Genomic DNA, 27,106 nt, shown 5'->3' on the forward strand with positions numbered 1-27,106 from the left:
AGTGAGTACACCCCTAAGTGAAAATGTCCAAATTGGGCCCAAAGTGTCAATATTGTGTGTGGCCACCATCATTTTCCAGCACTGCCTTAACCCTTTTGGGCATGGAGTTCACCAGAGCTTCACAGGTTGCCACTGGAGTCCTCTTCCACTCCTCCATGACGACATCACGGAGCTGGTGGATGTTAGAGACCTTGCACTTCTCCACCTTCTGTTTGAGGATGCCCCACATATGCTCAATAGGGTTTAGGTCTGGAGACATGCTTGGCCAGTCCATCACCTTTACTCTCAGCTTCTTTAGCAAGGCAGTGGTCGTCTTGGAGGTGTGTTTGGGGTCGTTATCATGTTGGAATACTACCCTGCGGCCCAGTCTCCGAAGGGATGGGATCATGCTCTGCTTCAGTATGTCACAGTACATGTTGGCATTCATGGTTCCCTCAATGAACTGTAGCTCCCCAGTGCCGGCAGCACTCATGCAGCCCCAGACCATGACACTCCCACCACCATGCTTGACTGTAGGCAAGACACACTTGTCTTTGTACTCCTCACCTGGTTGCCGCCACACACGCTTGACACCATCTGAACCAAATAAGTTTATCTTGGTCTCAACAGACCACAGGACATGGTTCCAGTAATCCATGTCCTTAGTCTGCTTGTCTTCAGCAAACTGTTTGCGGGCTTTCTTGTGCATCATCTTTAGAAGAGGCTTCCTTCTGGGACGACAGCCATGCAGACCAATTTGATGCAGTGTGCGGCGTATGGTCTGAGCACTGACAGGCTGACCCCCCACCCCTTCAACCTCTGCGGCAATGCTGGCAGCACTCATACGTCTATTTCCCAAAGACAACCTCTGGATATGACGCTGAGCACGTGCACTCAACTTCTTTGGTCGACCATGGCGAGGCCTGTTCTGAGTGGAACCTGTCCTGTTAAACCGCTGTATGGTCTTGGCCACCGTGCTCCAGCTCAGTTTCAGGGTCTTGGCAATCTTCTTATAGCCCAGGCAATCTTTATGTAGAGCAACAATTCTTTTTTTCAGATCCTCAGAGAGTTCTTTGCCATGAGGTGCCATGTTGAACTTCCAGTGACCAGTATGAGGGAGTGTGAGAGTGATGACACCAAATTTAACACACCTGCTCCCCATTCACACCTGAGACCTTGTAACACTAACGAGTCACATGACACCGGGGAGGGAAAATGGCTAATTGGGCCCAATATGGACATTTTCGGGTGTACTCACTTTTGTTGCCAGCGGTTTAGACATTAATGGCTGTGTGTTGAGTTATTTTGAGGGGACAGCAAATTTACACTGTTATACAAGCTGTACACTCACTACTTTACATTGTAGCAAAGTGTCATTTCTTCAGTCTTGTCACATGAAAAGATATACTCAAATATTTACACAAATTTGAGGGGTGTACTCACTTTTGTGAGATACTGTATATACAAAAGTATGTGGACACCCCTTCAAATGAGTGGATTCGGCGATTTCAGCCACACTCGTTGCTGACAGGTGTATAAAATCGAGCACACAGCCATGCAATCTCCATAGACAAACAAGGTCAGTGACTTTCAACATGGCACCGTCATAGGATGCCACTTTTCCAACAAGTCAGTTTGTCAAATTTCTGCCATGCTAGAGCTGCCCCGGTCAAGTGCTGTTATTTTGAAGTGGAAACATCTAGGAGCAACAACAGCTCAGCCGCAAAGTGGTAGGCTACACAAGCTCACAGAACGGGATCGCCGAGTGCTGAAGTGCGTAAAGATGAATCACGCTTCACTATCTGCCAGTCCGACGGACAAATCTGGGTTTGGCGGATGCCAGGAGAACGCTACCTGCCCCAATACATAGTGCCAACTGTAAAGTTTGCTGGAGGAGGAATAATGGTCTGTGGCTGTTTTCATGGTTCGGGCTAGGCCTCTTAGTTCCAGTGAAGGGAAATCTTAATGCTACAGCATACAATGACATTCTAGACGATTCTGTGCTTCCAACTTTGTGGCAACAGTTTGGGGAAGGCCCTTTCCTGTTTCAGCATGACAATGCCCCTGTGCACAAAGCAAGGTCCATACAGAAATGGTTTGTCGAGATTGGTGTGGAAGAACTTGTCTGGCCTGCACAGAGCCCTGACCTCAACCCAAACGAACACCTTTCAGATGAATTGGAACACTGACTGCGAGCCAGGTCTAATAGCCCAACACCAGTTCCCAACCTCACTAATGCTCTTGTGGCTGAATGGAAGCAAATCCCTGCAGCAATGTTCCAACATCTAGTGGAAAGCCTTCCCAGAAGAGTGGAGGCTGTTACAGCAGCAAAGGGGGGTCCAACTCCATATTAATACCCATGATTTTGGAATGAGATGTTTGACGAGCAGGTGTCCACATACTTTTGGTCATGTAGTGTATGTGATAATTTTTTCTGTACAGTAAAATGAATAAAGGATGTCTTCCTATAAAAGGTATGTCATGTTTAAAATCAGGTATGGCCTTCATCTCCTCCTGAATTTCATTTCAACATGGTATTGTTTTGAGTTGTTAACACTACAGATTGGCAGGCTGATAAACTGGCTTGTTTCTAATTGACCAACTGGCAGAGGTGCTATAGCTCCTTATTGCTTACAGGTAAGAGGCCTTCAAGCCATTCACCCAGCATCCCAAAGAGATCCTAAAAAAACAAACAGTGTTTGACCTTTTCAAGAGACTCTTGTACCAACAGGCTAGGCTCCCCTTACAACTCATATGAGCTTCCATTGAAGTCCAAACAAAGGCTCAGTAATAGTAACCAAATAAAAGACAAGCTCTGAGCAGGAGCCCTGCCACTAGAGCCAAGGCACCAAGACATTGTGGAACGTGTGAATGTTGCAATGATGCAGAACCAGCCACCCAGAACAAACATTTTGGCGTCAGACACAGTCAATACAATATGTCAATTCAATTGGTGTTCTCATTCTTCATCCTCGCACTGTATTTATACACAGAAGCCACAGTACACTATGAGAGAGAGAGAGAGAGTGATTTTATAATTGATCACTTCTCAGATATTCTCAGTTCTGTCCTATTAGAACCCTGATTTGCTAGTCAGAAATGTGACAGCCTTAAGAACCTGTCTGTAACACTGTACAGTATCAGTGGTCTTTGTGTTATTAAAAGTCTGGTATCGTCTCTATTCTTATAGAATATCATTTTCATTGACACCGGGAAGAATGGTACTGCCAGGGGAGTAGCCCATTACGACTGAATTTGTAAATATTTAGGCTTAGCCACATTAATCTGATTTGCTCTGCAGGTCTGCCATGAACACTTGAGACTAACTAAATCTGCTTTAATTTGTACTGTGCCACTCCGCGTGAGCTTCGCATTCCCCATGGAACAATGTAAATGCCTGATTTGGCAAGTTACATCATCAGGATTTCTTTACATTAAAAAAGGGAATTTATGAATGGTTTATGATTTTATTAGGCTTCTTTAAACTCTCTGCCATGGCAACAGTATCAGGAGTATGGCGATTTCTGTTGGAATTGGGTCTGGTGTTTTTGGAGATCGTCATATTGGACGAGAGAGGGACACTTTCTTTCTTTCTTTCTTAGAAAGTTGGGCATGTCTGGGAAGATCTGTAATAATTGATTTGAGGAGTCAAGGAGCCGAAGGTTTCTGGCTGAGCGTGAGTCTACTGGTCTATTGGGTAAACGAGGGATCCAGCACCAGGTTCTTGTGGCGAGACAGCGGAGATGTTGCGGTGAAGGGCTAGGCTAAGCTCTTCGGGTGAAGGGCAGCGATCCCTGTGGTTGGGCTCCAAAGGAACAATTACTGGAACAGTTAAAAAGGGTTCATGATGAGCATTAGGCTAGAAGTTGAAACAGAGATGTTTGTTTTTCGTAAATACTCTAGTCTGTTTTAGATGTTGAGACATTTTTGTGGATCTCAATCAAAAAGTGGGATGCAGAAAGAGAAAGAATGCCTGTGGTTGAATCTTTGATCCCTTGTTTCAAGGTGCAGACCCAGACCAAAACATCTAAAATAAGGGAAATAGGATTCAATCATGAAATTATCCCAAAGGCTTTTGTTTCCTCCACAACATTAAACAAGACCGACGTTTTGGGGAAAGCATGATAATAGGGCTGTCAAAACATAATCCTGGAAATGTTTCACCATCCTTGATTTTCTTTTACAAAGAAGATGAAATATGCAGTAAATTAATGGGTGACATCAGGGTTTATTTAAATGGTGATGTCGTCTATCAAAAAACCCTCCCCCACCCATCAACCCTATGTCCAGACAACTTTAACGTGTGTAGTGCAACACAGCATTCAAATGAATTGGTTGCTGTGATTCCATCTCCAACATTAGGAGGGCTGTTACCCCAGTAATCCCTGCACTGAATCTTCTATCTCGGGCAAAATTCTTAGCACAAACCAGCCTGAAGAGCCAATGACGAGCTGGTCACACAAGTATTATGTTTTATGTTTCCCCATTACTGTCTACTGTTTCACATCGAGGTTAGGACCATCAAGCAAACTGCAGCTTACAAAAGAATGGGCCCATTGATTCCCTGAGGAATAATTTTAGTGGAGGGAGAATTTAGCACAGGCCAGTTAAGAGAGGACTAGCTTCTACTCCAGCTCTGTGATCCATGACTGGGGAGACTGTGATCCATGACTCAGTCAGAGGGGAGAAAGGGGACCCTAGCCTGGCACCGATTCATTCCCGTCAGCTCACTCTCCAAGCCAGCAGCCAGTGTGTGGGAGTGATGGTGAAGTCATGTTTAGTGCGATGTTTGTTTGTTTCATTCTGGAGCATAAGATGGATATGTTGGCTGCCTCCTACCTGGAATTCGGTACAAGATAATGAATCAATACCTGTGAGAGAAGTACAGTAGTTGTTCATTTCAAAAAGCTATTGGGTCGTTCCACCTCAAAAATAACAAGAAAGAGGATTTCGACACCCACCATCTAAGTTCTGAAATTGTTTCTGTTGTTAGATTAGCATTCCTGCAACATTATTTTGTTGAAATGTCATTTAATCTCAGAGAAATTAACCTAATTGATTGCACCCAAATTGGCCATTTAAATTTATAGGATTTGTCAGCTTCCTGCTTCCCCTGTTTGTCTCCTGGCCTCTAGAGGTCAGCTGTGTTCCCCTTTGCCTTAGTTTTTCCTCATGTGTCCTAATTAGCTTATCTATGTCACCTGTGCCTTGTTTCCCCTTGAGTATTTTAGCTGTGTGTTTTCCCCTTGTTTCTCACTTGGTTATTGCGTCCTGTCTATGTGTCTCCTGCTTTGTCCCACCGTATCAGTCCTAGTAAGTTATTCGAAGTTATCTTTAGTTTGTTTTTCTCCCCTCGGGGAGTTGTTTTGTTTTGCCTCCTGTTTTGGAACATTAAATCTACTTACCTGGAGTATTGCCTTGGGTGTTTCATTTGGGTCCTACAACATCTCCTCTGTGGCTAAGGGGTAGTACCCCCAGCTCTACACATTTGAGACCGGAGTTCTAGCCCGGCTTGTGACAGGATTCATATGATATTGAATAAATATAGTTCCTAACATCCGATTTGGACCAAACCTTTTTGGTTAGACATGAGGAATCCAAAGAAATGGTCAACCCCCCCCTTTGCCCTCAGAATAGCCTCAATTCGTCGGGGCATGGACTCTACAAGGTGTCGAAAGCGTTCCACAGGGATGCTGGCCCATGTTGACTTCAATGCTTCCCACAGCTGTGTCAAGCTGGGTGGATGTAATTTGGGTGGTGGACCATTCTTGATACACATGGGAAACTGTTGAAAGTGATTAACCCAGCAGCGTTGCAGGTCTTGACACAAACCGGTGCGCCTAGCACCTACTACCACACATACACAAACCATGTCTCAATTGTCTCTAGGCTTAAAAATCCTTGTTTAACCTGTCTCCATCCATTTGTATTGTTTCTTCATCATGTATTCTCAGTGGATTTGGTGATGTTTTTTTTCCCCTGTTCAGAGAAATTAGTCATTGAAGTTGTTGGTTTTATGTCCCATTGTACATCCTGATATTACCAGGTTCTGACCACTAGATGGTGCTGTTCCTGCTATTAGGTGATCCCCCCTCCCTATTTTTAAAGGGATAGTTCACCTAAATTACAAAATTACATTTAGGTTTTCTTACCCTGTAAGCAGTTTATGGACCAGAGGGGTATCCTATGAAGCAGGTTTGAGGAGTTAGTGAGGTAACTTTGGTCAACTCTGAGTTCAACTCGGGATAACCGGTCATACGAAAGTGGCTCACCTTTTAGCCAGGTAAATTTCTATGGCTACTAATCCTTCAGAACTAACCTGCCCAGGGGCAGGCTAACTCATAGCTAACTCCACTTACCCTGAATGAAATGACTGAGCCACGAGTTGAGTTCCCTCTCTCCTCTCTCTTCATTTGAGGAAGACAACTGATATTTTATTAATCAAATGTTTTTTGTGTGTTAAAAAATAGTTTTAGTAATGACTGAATGGGAAAAAAGGTGCTTGTGGTTGTGCATTGATAAGCACACCAAAGTCGGCATTAACGATACGTAATAAGATAAAGACGACACTTCTAAAAGCCTATTTCACTTATTTTATTTTGATTTCGGCCCAAATGAAAATGTGGCACTGACTCACCCATGGATTGATGTTTCAGCATTGTCTCAATGAAGAGTTCGCCGTTCGACTAGCCATGTGCGACATGCATGCGCAGTTACAAGCCTGCTAGAGTTAGTGACAGGCGGACGAGCAATATCCACCATCGTAGTACGGATGAACCCTGAGCTGGACTGTGAAGCTAACTGAAGCTGGTTAGCTTTAGAAAACCCTGAGTAGATCTAGCTTGCTTCGTAGGATACCCCTCTGGTATGACAGCAACCCATGCTTAGTTTTTTTTTACCTGGCCACTGTTTCAAATGCAAACTTTTTTGCATTTGTGTCACAAAATCAATGCAAGTCAATGGTACCTATATTAGCATTTTCACGCTTCATGTCCAAGTTATCCTAAAGTATTTAAAAATGTATCGTGTAACTCAATTATGTTACTTATAGATGATTTGGATATGAAGTGCGAAAATGCTAATATGTGACCGACCGCCTCGATTCGGTCTTATGTAGCAAAATTTGAAATTGTTTTTTTTACATTGGATAAAAGTAGAGACTCAGAGCTAGAAAATGGTATATCATACACTGCATTTTATAAATATTTTGTCATTATTAGATGACGCTTACCCAACACACTTGTCTAAATTAATGGGTCATGGGAAGGAAATGCTATAACCACCCCCCCAGCCACATCTAGCTAAGTGGATGGGTCACTATTGTCTAGACATGTACACATGTTCATGAAATACAATAGATGGCTGTAATCACCCCCAGACACACCTGGCTAATTTGATGTGTCATGTAATAATCAGGCTGAAGTGGAGTCTATTGTTTAGACATGTAGCTAGGTAGCTAGCTAAACAATGAACTGGCATAAGCCCAACTCATACTACTACCAATACAAACATTGTCATAGCTGTAGTATGAATCTACAGGTAACTAAATCGAACAAACTTGGTTCGATGTTAGCTAGCTAACATTACGCTATAACTAGCAATGCAAATGTATTTCTGATTCGAATAATATTACTACACAGATCATACACGTAACATTAGCTAGCGAGCCAACAAGCTAACGTTAGCTAGCGAGCCAACAAGCTAACGTTTGCTAGCTAACTAACAGTATGCTTTAACTTGCAATAAAAACGTCTTTCTGACAAATTAGAAAATTATATCTGAAAATGTAGCTGTACTCTTACCCGTATACATGGATGAACGCTGGCAGACTGGAACCATTTAACTCAGTTTTGTTTGTAGCTACATCTTGTTTAGCCAGCGTTGTGTTAAGTCACTCTGGTTCACACTGACCGTGGCGTGCGCAGAAAGTAGCCCATCACTTTTTCCAACTGATCTGTCGATAGCACCTTGCCTTATTCAGGGCATGAATGTTGTTGAGAAAAGTAGCAAAACTTTTGTAGTTCTCGATGGCTAACCTTATATCTTTCAAAAAAGGCGCGGTAGAAAGGACTGTCAACACATACTGAACAGCTCACGTTGTAGACAGAAGCATGCTACATGGCAGACCAATCCAAAGTCATATCCCGGCAAGTCCAGCCCATCTATTATCTCAGCCAATCATGGCTAGTGGGAAGGTTCCTGTCTTTTTTCATGGCTAAACCAACTAGGCTCGTAATTTTACAATTTTATTAGTATTTATGGATGGAATACAAGTTTGTTATTAAGGCACATGAAAGTTCACATGTTCCAGAAGGCATTTCTGCCAAAAAATGCATTTTGATACAAAATAAATGTTTAGGTTCAAATGCCGCTCCTGTGAAATAGTGACATGCGACATAGACCTAGTTTCCTGAAACGAGTCATATATACTGTAGGTACCATTGACTTGCATGGTAATTCTGTAAAAAATTATCACCTAATTGCAGGAACAGCACCATCTAGTTGGGTGTGGGGGGTCCATGTTAGAAAAAGGTTTGGTCCAAATCGGATGTTAGGTACTATGATTATTGAAGATTCAATGAATCCTATAAATTTAAATGGCCAATTTGGGTGCAATCAATTACCTTGATTTCTCAGAGATACAATTATATTTAAACAAAATAATGCTTCTAGAATGCTTATCCTACAGAAACTATTTCAGAACAATCTGAGATGATGGGTGTCATGGCTTGCTGAAATGACATGAAGCTACCCTATTATCAGTATTCAGACTGTTGTGGTATTGCATAGGCTATGTATGCACATGGTATAACACTTCCCAGCTGTCCACTGAACAGCTTTATAACACATGCAATATACTCATACATTACAATCACAATGTGTTCTATATACTCTCTCAGTTTGGTCCATGTGTCCCAGGCCTCAGAGTCTAATGGAGAGCCCCTGTCTGTCAGGGTGGGGCTGCTGAATTCCTCTTTCTGAGGAGAAACCAAAGTGGTCCGTCATTACCGCTCTAGAGTCCCCCCTTTCCCATATCAGCACCACGCTGAACTGAGATATCAGCTAACACATTATCCTCTTAGCCCCTGTGACTGATAGCCAGCAAGGGCCTAGAGTCAGGAGCGGCCATAGAAGCCAGTGAATAGAGCAGGCGTCACAAAACCAGAGATTGGTCACAACTAAGGTTTTCCACTCACACCTATTGGCCAATTGCAATCAATGCATGTTAAGTACAAGTGTTAATGCACTGTAGGAATGAATGTTACCCCATAATGGTGGATAGCCTGTAAACCAATGTTACGGGTCGGCAGGTAGCCTAGCAGTTAGAGCATTGGGCCAGTAATCAAAAGGGCGCTGGTTTGAATCCCAGAGCCAACTAGGTGAAAAATCTGCTGATATGCCCTTGAGCAAGGCACGTTATCCTAATTGCTCCTGTAAGTCGCTCTGGATAAGAGCATCTGCTAAATTACTAAAACGTAAAGTGTCAAATTTGTATTCATTATTTCTTCTGTAGAAGATAATGTACTACTGTGATCATCTCTGTAATCACCCAATGCTCAAACAAACTGTGTGACTATAAAGGATTATACATTATTGTGCCATATTATTTATACAATAAATTGGTAATGTGTCTGTATTTATTAATTTATGATGCTACTGTATATAAATAGAAACAAACAGGCAGAATGGATTTGCCATATTAATATTAAATGGCAGGGTTTTGCACACATAGTTAACTTGGCATTTATTGTGAACTAATAAATAACTTCTCTGGTCACCTGTGGTGGATTACGCCAATTAGCAGTAACCCATGCATTGTAACACAACACTAACAATGAATAACAGAAACACCATTAGTAACGTATTGTTACTACAAACCATCACCCCATGGCAATGACTATTGGGTGACGTTATCTCATCAGTGTTGCCCGCCAAGACTACTTTTTCAGGAACATTTGATTGTATACCTTGGCTCCTACCTCCCCCATGTCAATACAGGAAGCCAAACCTACCAGGTTTTTATGATTAAATGGACAAATTTGGTGAGGTTCCTATTCCAGACACCCTGCCAAGTCATTTTATATCACTCGAAACGAGCCAAAGAAGATGAAAAAAAACTGTTTACATGTAAAGAACTAACATTAATAGCTTTAAATGTAAAGGGAAACAAAATTCTTCTAATAGCTGTGAGATGTTTTTACAAGCAAATCTGGCATTCCTCATGGTGCGTTGTTTTTCAAACAGGGTTAGCCTAGCTCTGTGAGGCACTTACTTTATGTAATAGCTTAACTGAAGCCCAAAGTGAGATGTCAAGAAGCTAAAAACATTACAGCAGCCCCATGTGCTGGCACCTACCCAAGATGCACCTGCACATTCAATTACTCAGCGAGGGAGGGAGCGAGGGAGCGTTACTCTGTTACTCCTCTCTCTCTTTCTCACCGTTATAGTCTAGACACCCAGCACCTGCTACACATTAATCTCTAATAGCCCCTAGCTGCCGGATAAGGCTGATTAACATGACAACATGGACATCTGATTGGCCACACCTTTACCTCCACTCCATTCCGTTGCTGCAGTGTCATGGCTAGAAGGAATACAGCTTTTGTCAAATTAACTTCAAAAGTTTTTTTTAAATTGCATTTTAGCTAACCCTAACCCTTTTCCTGTTCCGTGGGGGTTAGCATGCAGCACCAGCCAGCAGCATGTGTTTAGCCTCCACATCGTCAACCAGGCCCGGGCCAGAAGGAGGGATGGTTGGGGCTGCTTGGGGGTGTACTCATGGGGGAAACTAAAAAGGTGCCAGCTCCACTTCACACGTTCCTGTTCCTGACATCTTGGCAGGTGCATTGCCGACTTGTTGGCAGAAGTCAAACACCTCTATATTCTTTTCACAAGGAAGTAGTGTGGTTCTGGAAGTTGTCTACCCACTGCAGGGTTGGGGTTGGTTCTCACCAGCCACACTCTTGTCTTCACCAGCCTGCAGTACCAACATCATTGTTTCCTACAGGCAGAGCAGACCCAGGCGCTAGCCCACCCCATTGGAAGTAATCACTCTCACCCGGCCAACTCCCAGTTTATTGGACACTGCACTTGTTTTTTAAAGACGTAGTCATGGCTCACTTTTGGTCTAGGTGCGCCATTTTTCTTTGCAAATGCACAACATCAAAATAATAAGTGCACTTATAAATCTATACAATGCATGCCCTTTATTTGCAATGTGCATACTTAAAAAAAAACAGTGACATTGTAGGCTTACCATTTAAACAGCTGCAGATTAGTGGCTGTAATACAGTACAAGGTTGTTAGCAGTCAGATAGGTCATGTTCATTGCAGTACGCACTCAGCACTCTAAAACAACACTGGAACACTCCTGTCATCTATCACCTGGCTGTGAGCTGTGTAGCACGTTGTACTCTGGTGAACTGTCGACACCTGACTAGAGGAAATATGTGCTCTCTGTGTGCTCAGCCTCTTAGTCAGCCAGTAGAAATGTCTTACTAAATTTTCGAAATCCCCCCTCCAATTGAAACGTCTTGGATTTCAGAGATCTTTTCAGGTTACATTTTTTCTCCATCTAATGGTGATGAAAGTAAGACCAATTTAATATAAATATGCCTTCAGAAAGTACCAGGTAAATATGCCTTCTTAAAGTACCAGGTAAATATGCCTTCAGAAAGTACCAGGTAAATATGCCTTCTTAAAGTACCAGGTAAATATGCCTTCAGAAAGTACCAGGTAAATACTCAAACTATATGTTGAATATCTAGACATACTAAAGTATAGGCCTACTCTACTGTATTCAAGGTTCATAGAGTGCATAGATCCAGAATGAATGATGTAGGCCTAGAGGCCTTTTAAAAGCCAGCCCTCCAACAGTCTTTGTTACATTGAGGCATCACTTCATTCCACATAAAAACAAACTTGACAAAATGGCTCCACCAGGGCTCATTTGTCAGCCAGATCATTTGACTAGTTTTGTGTGGAGCTGACCCAAATCATGACCCACTGTCATTGTGATCAGAGAATGCAAGGTGCACCCAGCTAACTCCCCTGGCCCCGGTCCTAGCCGGTTACAGCCAGAAGAATGGAGTGCACAGAGAGAGAAGGCACTGACAGCTGTGGAATAGTGATGAGTAAAACGAATACATGGGAACACACAGTGAGGGAGACAGTTGCTCAACCTGTCGACAGAGTCTTCATAATTCAATAAGTCAAGGTGAAGGACCATTCCTGTGTGACTGCAGCACATCCATAAATACATGTATATGTCAGGCTTGTGAGGGGTTTTTTCATGGTATTCTCGCCAGTCTCTCTCAACATGTCTGCTAACGTAATTGAAAACATTGTGAAGGAAAACAAGAACCACTGACACAAGGAATGTCTCATTGTCCTGGTCTGCTATGTATGTGTTTGCTCTCCTGTTTTAACACGTTGCGAGAATCTCCCAATCCGTCTACGGGTCAATGCGTTTGACAATGCGCCCCTAGTTCCTAACAGTCTCTCCAAATGAAATTATCTATCACTATGTGTGTGTTTGATACAGATGATGACAATGTTTGAATGTTTTGCATCGCTATGGAAAATACTCTTTGGTGGTATGTTTTGACAATAAATATTTGTAACAGGTGGCAATGTTTGACTGCTTAGTTTTTTTCCTCAGTCAATTTGTCTTTTTGACATGTCATTTAGTCCAACATAGTTTATAGAACCTTGATTACAGTCTGGCAAAATTGTCTAAAACCTTACCCTTCATATCTTACTCTTCTTATCCAAACTTGTGATAATAAAGATAAAGTACATTAACTAAATCGGTAACAATCATGTTCAATTCCACTGCATTGATCAGGTAGAGGAGATGAGGAGTATCCATGTAGTTGGTTTTATAGTAAAATAAACCTACCGCAGACCACCGTTCCAATTTCCTCTTCAGACTGATCTTCAAATGCCCTCTTTTTGTAAAAGAAAAGCAGCATTTTAATTTTCCCACCATCTCCTCTCAATATCTCTCCCCCAGTCCTCATTGTGACTTAAGTCTCACTTGGAACCAGGCCAGTGTGTTAACTCCTGCAAAATCAATGGATTAACGAATTTCACCCCCCTAATCTTAAGGGGCCGACCTCAGCCAACAAATGACAAAATTCACACAAAATGGAGAACCGCCCCCTCTCTCCATGTTCTTCTAGAATAGATCCCCCTCCTTTATGAGAGGCTCCCATTGAAATCCATCAAGCCACACTTGTTGAGTTCTTGGTGACAGATATTTAAGTGCCTCTTGGTTAAACAAGACCCCCCTATCCACTGGGATTCAATTTGGTTGGCAAACACTAGCCTGGCCGACAAAACCAGCCAGGGTGGGAATTCGCAATAAGGCAAACATAATATGGTTGGGATTACAGCAGTAGCTAGTGCTGTAGGGTTCCTCAAACTCACTCACATATCTACCACGTTTCATTATGTAATTTACTATTGGCCTGTCTTAAGGTGTTAAAATACAATGGGAAAGAAAAAATAACTAATGGGGACGGACCCTTATTTGCACAACAACATAATTAACTATAACACTGTTGGTTGAAGATGAATAAGACAACGTTTTATTCAGTAAATTGAAAGTGTGTTTGAATTGGCATCATGGACTTTGACATTGACTCGAATGAGTACAAATGTGACAGTGCTCCAGGAGGTTCTCTATAAATGTAGCTCGCTAAGTAGACTGTTTCAATTGCACAGCTGGTGAGACAGAGGGTGTCTGCCCACTGCCTTTCACCCCGCACAGTAAATCCCTTTTCTGCTTCCGCTCTACAAGGGAAAAGGTTTCCCTTATACAGTAATACTGTTTTATATTGTTTAATACTGTTGATAGACTACCAGAAAGATTCTGAGAGTCATCGAGAGAGTGAGAAAGATAGCGAGGGTGAGAGAGAGAGAGAGAGAGAGAGAGAGAGAGAGAGAGAGAGAGAGAGAGAGAGAGAGAGAGAGAGAGAGAGAGAGAGAGAGAGAGAGAGAGAGAGAGAGAGAGAGAGAGAGAGAGGCAAAGGGAGAGAGAAAGCAAGTAAGTAAGAGGCACTGCACACTCACAGGTTGAGCAGAGAATATTTGTGTTAGAATATCTGATTTTACGGGCTACCTTACTTAAGCTAGCGCTGGTTATGACCCATGAGGTCAGCGTTTCTGTTGACTCTGTGCCATAGTGTCTGGTAGTGTGTGTGGACTCCTTGAACCATGTGCAGCTGTGCAAGGCTCTGTGCTGGAGGGCCACGACGCTCACAGCACACACCATGCTGTCACACTGTTTGTCATTCCACATGTCAGTCAATTCAAGCTCTCCCCAGCCAACATGAACACATTTCGGTAAGAGGATACGGGGGAAAGACAGAGTTCTTCCTGTTAACGTCACTGTTTCCCATGTTTTAAACCTTTCCCATGCTTCCCATCAGGACCTTGTAAGTTGTTCCGCTATGTAGAAATCAATAACTTCCCAATAATTAGTCTTCAGTGAGAACATGTATTAGATGTTTAATCGGCTGCAAAGGGGACTTGTTATTACGGTCATTTGGACTGTATTAGAATCAACACATTCATCTGGGTGATTTCTCTGCCTACATGGGCTGGTATTACTCTACCACCAGGGTTGTCCATGGATGGGCTTTAGTGTGCCCAATCCTGCCCATCCCATCTCATCCCATGGTGGCTTCACCCATCACACATTCCCGGGGTGGGCCAGAGGTGCCTGGTCTAGCCACAGTGCCACACAGCCTAATCCTTGGGACAGCTGGGGAATCTATACTGGACGAACTAGCAGGATCTGGATCTGCTATGGACTGCAGACTGCAGCCTCACCGTCCCCATCGCCATCCCTCTGAACCCCCTGTTTGATCAGGCTGTCCAATAGGCTACAGGCAGGGCATACACCTCCATACAGAAACAACCTAATATAAAATGGTCCCATAGTCAATGATCTTGTACATAGCGAGACGATTCCATGTTCACTAATTGGCTACATGCTAAAGTGGGTATAGAATTTCACCAATGTTTTTATTGTATTTTGCGTAGATGTTTGCGGTAAATTGTGTCTTACAGTATTAATGTTTACCATGTTGAACCTTACCGTGCCCTTATGTACCTAGTTTGTTGAGGCCTGCCATGTCATTTAATGTAGGCTACCTGTGGATTTTGTGAGAAAGCACAGCCTCTCCACTCGTCCAAGTAGTCAATATTTCATGTCTCCCTGATGCAAATAACATGTGGAAGTCCAGTGGAGGGAGTTTTCCCTTTCATGATGATAGTAAAAAGTTGTTATAGTCCTTGTTTTTCTATACTTAGCCCAGATAATTCTACACTGTAGGTCCATTCACGTCCTCTAAAGAGGGAATTGTACAACTATTGAGTGATGAAGTCAATAGGAAGTGTGTATCCCATATGTCCTTCAACTTTGACATACAATATGCGTTTCTTTCCTGGTTGGATATCTATGGGGATGAAGCGTTTTTATTCGGACTCGTCTCTGCTAGAGCATTTAGAGCATCCAACCCCTCAGAGAACATGATGAATAATGGAGAAATAGAAGGAATTTCCTCTCAGAATAAAATGTTGCTAACCCTGCACCTCTCCTGGCCAGTGCATCAATTCCCCCGATGCAATCGCGAGCGCATCAGCCCTGCCAAGCGTAAAGGCTTCAATTCCCCCTAGAAACCCTGCTATGGGATCTTCAGGGCTTTTCTCACTCCCTAAGTAAGTAAGCAAATGAAATAAACACATTCTCCATTATTATTTATAGATTAATTAATGTAGTGAATGTGTTTCAGAAGCTCTGCTTGGGCAGTCCCAGCAGTTGTCTTATATACGTCTATACAGAGACAAGTTATATTTGCATGATTTTGCATAATTAATTCATCATTACCGCTTTGTTTCATTCATGTGACCGACCAATATCAGTTCATAACATGTGACAGACCAATACCTCACGAGGCTTCTTCTCTCTAAGCTGAGACCTTGAAACTGAGATATCTTTCATTCTCAAAACACAGAGCATGAACACAGAAATTGGTTTATAGAAAAGCACAAACATAGAACATAGAAATTGGTAGATAGAAAAGCACCAACATAAACATTTCCATCACATTCCATCCTCTTATCACTTGTGTGATAATAATCATTACATGTTAATGTAAGCATTTAGATTTGACCTTCAATATCAAAATATTCTATATTCCTATTAAAGTAAGGGAAATCAACAAAAACAAAACAGACACTTCATCATTTCAAACCCTTCATTCTGGGTTGTACAATCCAATTAGTATGGTAATACTATAATCATAATAAAGGTTATACTTCTATTAATGGGATTGAATATCAAAAATACACACACATACACAAGGGAACTGTAGATTCAGAGGTGAATAAATCTCTCAATGTTAACCATTGTTTCCATATCTCTTACCACAATCGGGTTGGATTGACATGTTTTTCCCTAACTGTCCCTGGGACATCAACTTAGTCAAAATATAAAACCCTGTTGTTTAACAATTCTGCTAAGACCTTCAAAAGGTTGGTGCTGGCTCGTCAGCTCAGTGTTCCACATAATGTAAACAGGTTAAGGGTTCAGATGACCGTACCCTCAACTTGTTAAACAAAAACAACCTTCAATCATTACTCATCATCCGTATCTACAGGGGGAAATGGGAGCTCATCCAGAGTTGGCAGCTCATTAGTTTCACCATCCTCTTCACAGGGAAGAGAGAGAGAACATGTTATAACAGTTTCACACCAACCTTGCTAAGAATGAGATTGGGGCAAGGTTAGCCCAAGCTACAGTCTAGTGGCTCTCCTCACATTTTTAGGGCACAGCTCTGTCTCTAGAAGCCTCGCCTTTCCAAATCATAATTATAACTATTGATAAATTATAATTACAGTCCTTAGTGCTTCACGTTGGTTCTATCACTTTAATTTAAGACCCTCAACTTAGAACACACAGATACTGGCAGAATGTACATTTACATTGTCATACAGTATATTCATCTCATCATTTCTAGCATTAACTTTTCTCATCACTTGTGGTAATGACAGATTGGTATCTCAATGCATTCTTAGTCTAAATAGTGTGCAAACCTCCACAATCAGCCTGATACCCCAAATAAACAATTTTGGATAAGCCTAAATAAATTACGGGCACGGTTGACCACCCCCCTCCGTCCCAGCATATCCATCTGGCGTTTGTTCATGTTCTTCTTCAGATAGTGTTTCAGTTCGTCCTTTTAATGGCACATGTTCAAAGTGGATGGCCCTTGATAATGTCTCTCACCTGAGCCGCCACTGTCCTTTACAGTCTATTAAGTCTCGTCCATTTTCCTACCAGTACACCAGAAAGTTTGGATGGGATCTCTCTCCATGCTCACTCCACGTGGACTCATGTCGCACTCCTGAGAGAAAAGGCATGAGAGAAAGGCAGTTGATAGCTTCGACTGGATGCTGTGTACAGGTTGCTGGCTTGGACTCAGGTCTGACGGTAGAAGTGGTGAGGGACCAGGGCCATAATGAACACCATTTTCGCCATTGCTTCAGCCGGTTAGAGGGGGTGAGGTTCACACTGTTCTCAGCCGAATTATCTTCCATGCATTTAGATACCATCTGTGGTCACCTTTGCCATTACCTCGAGAGAGGACAGAACAGTTTAGTTTAGGGCATTTCTGATTCAGGAAATCCAGACAAATTATTTACTGTATGACAAATTATTACTACTACCTGATTCTTAATACAGATTTCTAAAACAAATGTCAAAGAGTATAACAACACACAGTTGAAACCGTTTTTTCCCTCAAATTGGCTTATACTCCCCTATCATCTTGGTGATCTCACTGCAGAGTTACAGGGTCAGGGAGTTAGAGGGCTAATCCTTAGGGAGAAATCCTGACCATCCAGCAGACCCAATCTGGTGAGATTTGTATTGAAGCAAGACAAAATCAAACAAACACAACACAACAACAGCAATACTAATTCATTTAAAACTAGAGGTGGGGAAAACATCAATCCATTTGTCGTAACTGTCAACCATTACCAACATATCTTTCTTATATTTACAGGCAAGCTTTTGAAGAAAATCAATTTGCATATTTACCAAAGGGCCCCAGGGGACTTCAGTCCAAAAAAACAACAACACTGCCTGTTAAATCAAAAATAAACAAATTAGAATAACACATCAAATTAGAATTACAACTCTTGATAACTCCATAAGGAAATGATTGTATCCCATAAGGTAATGGTAAAATATACTAGAGACAGGTGTCCCTCCAGGGGCAGCACTCTCTCTCTGTCCTTCTCGTGGTCCGAATCACACATATGACTATTGATAAATTATAAACTTCTTCTAATTATTAGTGTTTACATAGCCCATTTAAATGTCACCCAATGTCTCCAGTCTTCCTAGTGAGGGTGATCAGACCTCACCAGGAAGTCCAATCAGAGGTCAGAGGTCAGTCAGCCCTATTAAGTGAGTGTTTGTTTTCCTGTACCTCAGACATTATTTAAAGATATTTCAAACATTTCAAACATTTTGTGTATCAGGTTTTTCAGTACATTTCTTCTAATCAAGAGAATTTACATGTGTGCAACCAAAACTCTGACAATAGAAACATTTCATTTGTGTACAGCATACTTTCTAACCCGTGAAAAACCCACTAAATCAAACAGATTATTAACCACTAACAAATATTAATTAACAGGTGGGTGTGGCAAACATTGTAGGGTAAACACAAACAAAATGGCCAGGCCGTGCTTAATTTGGGAGGTCCCTTAACAGCTGGATCCGGGTACTTTTGACTGCTCTCCTAAGGCACCTGCCTCAGGAAGCCTTTCAAAGGGAGAGATACAGAATCATTGATAAACATGTAAAAAAAACATGGTAGTGGACATTCATCAGTCCTGGCAGAAAGAAAATAAACATAATCGAGTTTACTGCATCTTGGGCAGGGAGTCTTAATAAACCCATGTGTATACAGAATTATACTTCAGACACATTTATACTTCAGACACATGAGATGATACGGTGTCCCTTAAAGCTGAATTAGGCACCTTCTAAAGTAAACAATCCCAGAGCCCCTCTTAAATCCCTGGTGCTACCCAAACTATAGAATTTAGAAATAAATTGTCAAAAACGTGTCTTATTCAATTATTCACCTCTGTCCCAAATTTCCCACTGTCTCTCTTACAGTCTGTTTGAGTTCAATGTGTACTGGCAGCTATCTATTGTTCCACAGGGAGCTTAGCTCTTAACCCAAACACCCAATGGCTTAAACACAAGAGCAGTGGACCAGGCCTTGAAGAGTGAGCGGCCTCTAATTTAAGTCGCAATGCTCAATCCCTCTGTCTTACTTCTTCATATTACTAAGATATTGCATATTGGATTGCTATCTGAAAGCCAATTACCATTCACTTTGTTACTTTCACTAGTCTCCATATCTGTTTCCCTCAACTTGGACGTCCTTCCATATAGGAAGACCTCAATCACTACTGCTTAAACACACGGATCACTCTCAAACAACATTCTGTTTCCCCCCCTATTTCAAGGTTTAAAACAAAACAAAACAAACATGATAACTTTCTCCATATTGGAAGGCATTGTTTTCATATTAGTATAACTTCAAAAAGTTACTCTATATTTTTATTACCAATCTCCGTTGGATATTCACTTTCTGCTTCAATATTTATAAAATTTCTATTATTTTAAGATTCATATGTAATGCTTTGGAGGGATCAATATGTATTAACTGGGTTGGCACTGTCTCAGTCCCCAGTAGATGTCAAGCTCTGTCCATAATAAGTCTGGCACCTGAGACAGCAGGGAAACAGATGCAGTCTCCATTTTGCCTACTCACGAATTGGTTTAGAACGTCATCAATTGGGATATCAACGAAAACTCCATCGGGAATACAATAAATTGTAGCCTTTTAAATAAAGTTTAGTTAACAGAAAATCATGTTCAATATTCATTAGTTCTATTTAACATGGTATGGGGTTTATTTCAAAATCTTCTAAGCGTTTATAGTTCTATTGGTTAGGGGCAACTCAAGTCCCGTACAATGTTTTAACCTTATCATACCTCAAATGATCCATAAAGGGACCACTCTGAACATTTCTCAGAATAATTTTTTACACCCCTGACGTACGTCTACGTGTGGGTGTGCAAGTTGTATATTATTGTTATTATTTATATTGTTACTTCATGGTCCTCTGTAGCTCAATTGGTAGAGCATGGCGCTTGTAACACCAGGTTAGTGGGTTCGATCCCCAGGACCACCCATACGTAAAAATGTATGTGTACATGACTGTAAGTTGCTTTGGATAAAAGCGTCTGCTAAATGGCATATTATTATTATCATATCTCTAGTAACCCATTATACTCAATATTATGTTACTTTATCTCTAGTAACCCATTATACATTTGTGTTACATAACAAATTCCTCCTCTACACCAGTGTTCTATCCATACAGGGGTTTAAATATTCCCCCGTGTTCCATTTAACAGCATATTCGGAAATAGTACTCTCTTCTTTCATATCTCCATACAGAATCCCTATATAACGTTATAAATCTTTAGGTTTTCACCTCCACACCGCAGCAACAATCACAGCGCAGCAGCCCGAGAGGTACACATATCTTTCAATGGCTTCTCCTGTCAGTGCTCACTACCTGTAGATCGATGGGCAGTGGTGGACAGAACCCCTAGATAACGTTATAGTACCTGTAATTATGCCAGCTAGCTACCTACCATTCAGCTGTTTTTCTAACCTCATTATCTGAAGCATTAATGTTAGGTAATTAGTAGCTACTGTACTCGAAATGTAGCTAGCTTGTTGCTACCTGGATAGCTAACTAAACAATAGCTGGAGCGACCTAGCTGTAATATTTGGAGACGCTTTCTCTCCGTTGGGACAGACGCGAACTGGCTGAATCGATTCAGTTGCTACCTTTGCACTTAACTGGCTAACAGTAGCTACTAAGGGTAAGTTATAACCTACATTTATTTTTGTTTTGTTTTTACATACTGGTAACCAGAGTCGTTCAAGGGAATTCGGGACATGGGTGACTAGTTAACGTTAGCTTGGCTCTCTCTGTGTGTTTCGTGCCGTGGGAGGTGGGGTTGGTTTGTTGGCAGAGAGCAATGGCTAGCTAGTATGCTAACTATTCTAGCTAACTAACTGGCTGAATAAGTTGACGACGTACTCACTCAAACTGTCAAAACTAACCCAAAACTTTACACAACGTTAGACACGGACACAAATGATCTGTTTGGCGTGTTAACACACTGGTGGTTTGTTGTAACCGAGTATTGGTGCTAAACCGTGTTATTGGAGGCTGGCATGCTAGTTGGCTATGGCGTCATAGGATTCGGTGCCCTGGACGGTTTTCACGGAAGAATACTGTACCAAGTTAGCTAGCTGAATAAACTAAGTTAGAGTCTATTCCTAGAAAACATTGAACCGCTGTAGTTTACAACAATTATAATTTCTAAAGTGGAAGTTGGAAGAGTTGTATTTGAATGTTTCAGTTAAACGTAAGTGAGGGAGGCCCCGCTCTCTCGCTTTCCCAGATGTTTAGTTCATTTCATTCCGATCTCCTTTGCATTATTGTAGCCTTTTTCTGTAGCCTGTCAACTATGTGTCTGTCTATCCCTGTTCTCTCCTCTCTGCACAGACCATACAAACGCTTCACACCGCGTTGCTGCTGCCACTCTAATCTGGTGGTCCCTGCGCGCACGACCCACGTGGAGTTCCAGGTCTCCGGCAGCCTCTGGAACTGCCGTTCTGCGGCCAACAAGGCAGAGTTCATCTCAGCCTATGCTACCCTCCAGTCCCTCGACTTCTTGGCGCTGAAGGAAACATGGATTACCACAGAAAACACTGCTACTCCTACTGCTCTTTCCTCGTCTGACCATGTTTTCTCGCATACCCCGAGAGCATCAGGTCAGCGCGGCGGTGGCACAGGAATCCTCATCTCTCCCAAGTGGACATTCTCTCTTTTTCCCCTGACCCATCTGTCTATCTCCTCATTTGAATTCCATGCTGTCACAATCACTAGCCCATTCAAACTTAACATCCTTGTCATTTATCGCCCTCCAGGTTCCCTTGGAGAGTTCATCAATGAGCTTGACGCCTTGATAAGTTCCTTTCCTGAGGATGGCTCACCCCTCACAGTTCTGGGTGACTTTAACCTCCCTACGTCTGCCTTTGACTCATTTCTCTCTGCCTCCTTCTTTCCACTCCTTTCCTCTTTTGACCTCACCCTCTCACCGTCCCCCCTACTCACAAGGCAGGCAATACGCTTGACCTCATCTTTACTAGATGCTGTTCTTCTACTAATCTCACTGCAACTCCCCTCCAAGTCTCCGACCACTACTTTTTATCATTTTCTCTCTCGCTCTCCTCCAACACTACTCACTCTGCCCCTACTCAGATGGTAATGTGCCGTTGCAACCTTCGCTCTCTCTCTCCCGCTACTCTCTCCTCTTCCATCCTATCATCTCTTCCCTCTGCTAAATCCTTCTCCCTCCGATCTCCTGACTCGGTCCTCCCCTCCTGCTCCGTGGCTTGACGACTCATTGCGAGCTCAGAGAAGAGTGCTCCGGGAGGCCGAGCGGAAATGGAGGAAAACTAGACTCCCTGCGGACCTGTCATCTTTTCACTCCCTCATCTCTACATTATCTTCCTCTGTTTCCGCTGCTAAAGCCACTTTCTACCACTCTAAATTTCAAGCCTCTGCCTCTAACCCTAGGAAGCTCTTTGCCACCTTCTCCTCCCTGCTGAATCCCCCTCCTCCTCCCCCTCCCTCATCCCTCTCTGTGGACGACTTTGTCAACCATTTTGAAAAGAAGGTTGACGACATCCGATCCTCATTTATTAAGTCAAATGACACCGCTGGTCCTGCTCACACTGCCCTACCCTATGCTTTGACTTTGTCTCCAGATGAAATCTTGCGACTTGTGACAGCCGGCCGCCCAACAACCTGCCCGCTTGACCCTATCCCCTCCTCTCTTCTCCAGAGCATTTCCGGAGACCTTCTCCCTTACCTCACCTCCCTCATCAACTCATCCTTGACCACTGGCCATGTCCCTTCCATCTTCAAGAGAGCGAGAGTTGCACCCCTCCTCAAAAAACCTACACTCGATCCCTCCGATATCAACAACTACAGACCAGTATCCCTTCTTTCTTTTCTCTCCAAAACACTTGAGCGTCTCTAGCCAACTCTCCTGCTATCTCTCTCAGAATGACCTTCTTGATCCAAACCAGTCAGGTTTCAATACTGGTCATTCAACTGAGACTGCTCTTCTCTGTGTCACGGAGGCTCTCCGCACTGCTAAAGCTAACTCTCTCTCCTCTGCTCTTATCCTTCTAGACCTTCTAGCGGTGCCTTTGATACTGTGAACCATCAGATCCTCCTCTCCACTCTCTCCGAGTTGGGCATCTCCGGCGCTGCTCACTCTTGGATTGCGTCCTACCTGACAGGTCGCTCCTACCAGGTGGCGTGGTGAGAATCTGTCTCCGCACCACATGCTCTCACCACTGGTGTCCCCCAGGGCTCAGTTCTAGGCCCTCTCCTATTCTCTCTATACACCAAGTCACTTGGCTCTGTCATATCCTCACATGGTCTCTCCTATCATTGCTACGCAGACAACACACAATTAATTTTCTCCTTTCCCCTTTCTGATAACCAGGTGGCGAATCGCATCTCTGCATGTCTGGCAGACATATCAGTGTGGATGTCGGATCACCAAGCTGAACCTCGGCAAGACGGAGCTGCTCTTCCTCCCGGGGGAAGGACTGCCCGGTCCATGATCTCGCCATCACGGTTGACAACTCCATTTTGTCCTCCTCCCAGAGTGCAAAGAACCTTGGCGTGACCCTGGACAATACCCTGTCGTTCTCCGCTAACATCAAAGCGGTGACCCGATCCTGCAGGTTCATGCTCTACAACATTCGCAGAGTACGACCCTACCTTACACAGAAAGCGGCACAGGTCCTAATCCAGGCACTTGTCATCTCCCGTCTGGATTACTGCAACTCGCTGTTGGCTGGTCTCCCTGCCTGTGCCATTAAACCCCTTCAACTTATCCAGAACGCTGCAGCCCGTCTGGTGTTCAACCTTCCCAAGTTCTCTCATGTCACCCCGCTCCTCCGCACACTCCACTGGCTTCCAGTTGAGGCTCGCATCTATTACAAGACCATGGTGCTTGCCTACGGAGCTGTGAGGGGAACGGCACCTCCTTACCTTCAAGCTCTGATCAGACCCTACACCCAAACAAGGGCACTACGTTCATCCACCTCTGGCCTGCTAGCTCCCCTACCTCTACGGAAGCACAGTTCCCGCTCAGCCCAGTCAAAGCTATTCGCTGCTCTGGCACCCCAATGGTGGAACAAGCTCCCCCACGACACCAGGACAGCGGAGTCACTGACCACCTTCCGGAGACACCTGAAACCCTACCTCTTTAAGGAATACCTGGAATAGCATAAAAGTAATCCTTCTTCCCCCACCCCCCATAAAAAATAAATAAATATAAAATTGGTTGTCCCATTGGCTATCATAAGTTGAATGCACCAATTTGTAAGTCGCTCTAGATAAGAGCATCTGCTAAATGATGTAAATGTAAATTAGGCCACTTTGTAGGCTAACTCAATTGAGCTGCTAGCTATCTATCTATACACACAGTTTAGCTAATTGAATTAAATGTCATCAGCTAGCAAACTTTCAATTAGCTAGCTATCTTGATGTAATCCTTGTAAATGAAAAACACAGTCTCCAAATGTATTTGTAGTTAACAGCCATGGAAGAGGGTGAAATTGCAGCTCCAGCTGTCAGTAAAGGAAGCGTGTAGGTTACTGGATAGGGCAAGTCATTTTGTGGGAGGACATTATGAAAAGATTTTCCAGTTCCAGTCCCTAGATGGGAAAATTTTGAGGACAGAGAAATAATAGCAAATTAATATTCAGTGCTGTCTAATTTGAGTATAATGAAGCCTGTTTCTTTGTAATGTTTTCTGTCCTCCGATAATCAAAGCTGTGAAAGCCTGTTTGCAGATGATGAGAGAGGCCCCAAGAGACTAAGGGTATATCCTATATGCCATGGGTTATATGTGTAGGCCTACCTATGTTAGCAAATGTTGTATACAAAAAATAGAGTTAAACATCACACACAATGGATAATCCTATTACAATTGGAGCAGGCCAACCCTGTTGGAGGTATTCTGTGTGTGCAGGGTTCTGTTTCAGCCCAGCAATAACACACCTGATAAATTATGCTTTAATAATAGCTTACTTGTTACTACTCAATGATCTATTGTTGTTCATCTTCACATACAAGTTAGCTTATTTGTAAATGTTGAAGTGATGAAGTGTTGATTCTTTGAAGTTAAGTGTTTAAACTTGTTTTAATCACATATCACAATCCTGCAATAAAGAGGGGAAGGGTTCTGTCTCTAATGTGTCTGTGTTGTATTAAAAAAGTCATATTTCCTTTTTGTCTAGTTGTAAGATCTCCAATCTGTTTTATTTGATTTTCACTCTCTCAGTATATCAGTTGTGTGAATCCATTTTTGTAACATAGACACAGGGAGTCAGGAAGCAGGTGCAGATGGTGAGTTTAATAATAAGGAACATGGAGAGTTACAAAACAAGAGAAGCGTCTGGACATGAAAACCGAACCAATACTGCCTGAAGAGTGATGCTAGGGAGTGCTAGATAAAGGGGAAGTAATCAGGGTAGTGATGAAGTCCAGGTGTGCCTCATGATGAGGCGCAGGTGTGCGTAATGAGGGTTGCCAGGTGTGTGTCATGATGGGTTGCCAGGACCGGTGGTTAGTAAACGGGCAACGTCGAGCGCCGGAGCGGGAGTAGACGTGACAATTTTGCAGCTTATCATATGGCATGCATCGCCAGTGCAGCCATGGGCCTATAGTATGATGGCATTACTGGAGAAGAGAACTCACACAATGTTTACATGTTGAGGTATATGTTCTCAATTTAAAATGATACCAGTAGACAATGTATATGAGGCAAAAATATATACCAGATTTTGTACATGCATTTTAAAATTGTTTAGTGCAAATCGAACCTTTGTAATTTAGGTACAGTATGAAAATAAGATGACAATTAGGCAGGAGATGAGCATGACAGGTAACATTTTACGAGGTTAATTTTATTTCATTAATTTTAGCAATGTTGCTAACAAAATGATTGCAGTTCCCATAGATAGACAGTACATGGTTGCTCTATGTATCACTGACCCTGGATAAGCTAGTGACTGGGCTAACACAGCTAACCATTTAGGTCAATAATGTACTGTTTTTATTAAAATTTTGTTGGCTTTATAATTGTGAGAGAAATGTAAATAGCTAGTAGCTAGCTAGGTAGTTATACCTAGGTAGCTTACAAGGTTAGCTTACTTTTCTCAACACAATCCTCATTGTGGCTAGCTACTTGTCCCTCATGCTATCCTTTACAGCCATTTTATCACTTCAGAAATGTCATAATTAAACTTATTGATAATGCCAGCATTGTAGACCATTTCTCCCCTCTTGCTGCAGCTTTAGCTCATTTCATTCTAAAATGTTTTGTCACCAGTGCTTGTTTGGTTGACATTTTTAGTCCTCACCCACTGTTGCTCCTAAGGCACAAATCTGGTGAGCACCTTTTGAGCTCCGCCCAAGCAAGGCATTTGATTGGTTTGATGTGTTGCGAGGTGTCACTGATTTACACTGGGTTCCGACCCCTCTTTAGCTGATTTCTCCCATGGAACTTCCCCAGGCTTCCCATTTTAGGGACGAGGATAGGTCAAATCAAGTCTGACATTTTAAAGTAGAAATTACCTTTTAAACCGTGAATACACTACAAAATTACATTTCCTGTTGTGCAGGAAAATTCTCACCAACAAAAGAGTGATCAAATTAAGATCCTACATCTGTATTTTTCCTCCACCTGGTGCATTTTATTTTGCTCCTGTTTTGAGAGATGCTGAGCTCACATGTTTTTCCAGGCAAGAGGGACAAGTGGGAACCTTGACAGGTACTTAACAACAATCAAAAACAGTTGTAAACAGGGGACGTTATTGGGCAGGGTGCAGGAAGTGAGCGAGCTAAGGCACAT

The sequence above is a fragment of the Coregonus clupeaformis genome, chromosome 21 (assembly GCF_020615455.1).
Source record: "Coregonus clupeaformis isolate EN_2021a chromosome 21, ASM2061545v1, whole genome shotgun sequence".
Classification (NCBI taxonomy): Eukaryota; Metazoa; Chordata; class Actinopteri; order Salmoniformes; family Salmonidae; genus Coregonus; species Coregonus clupeaformis.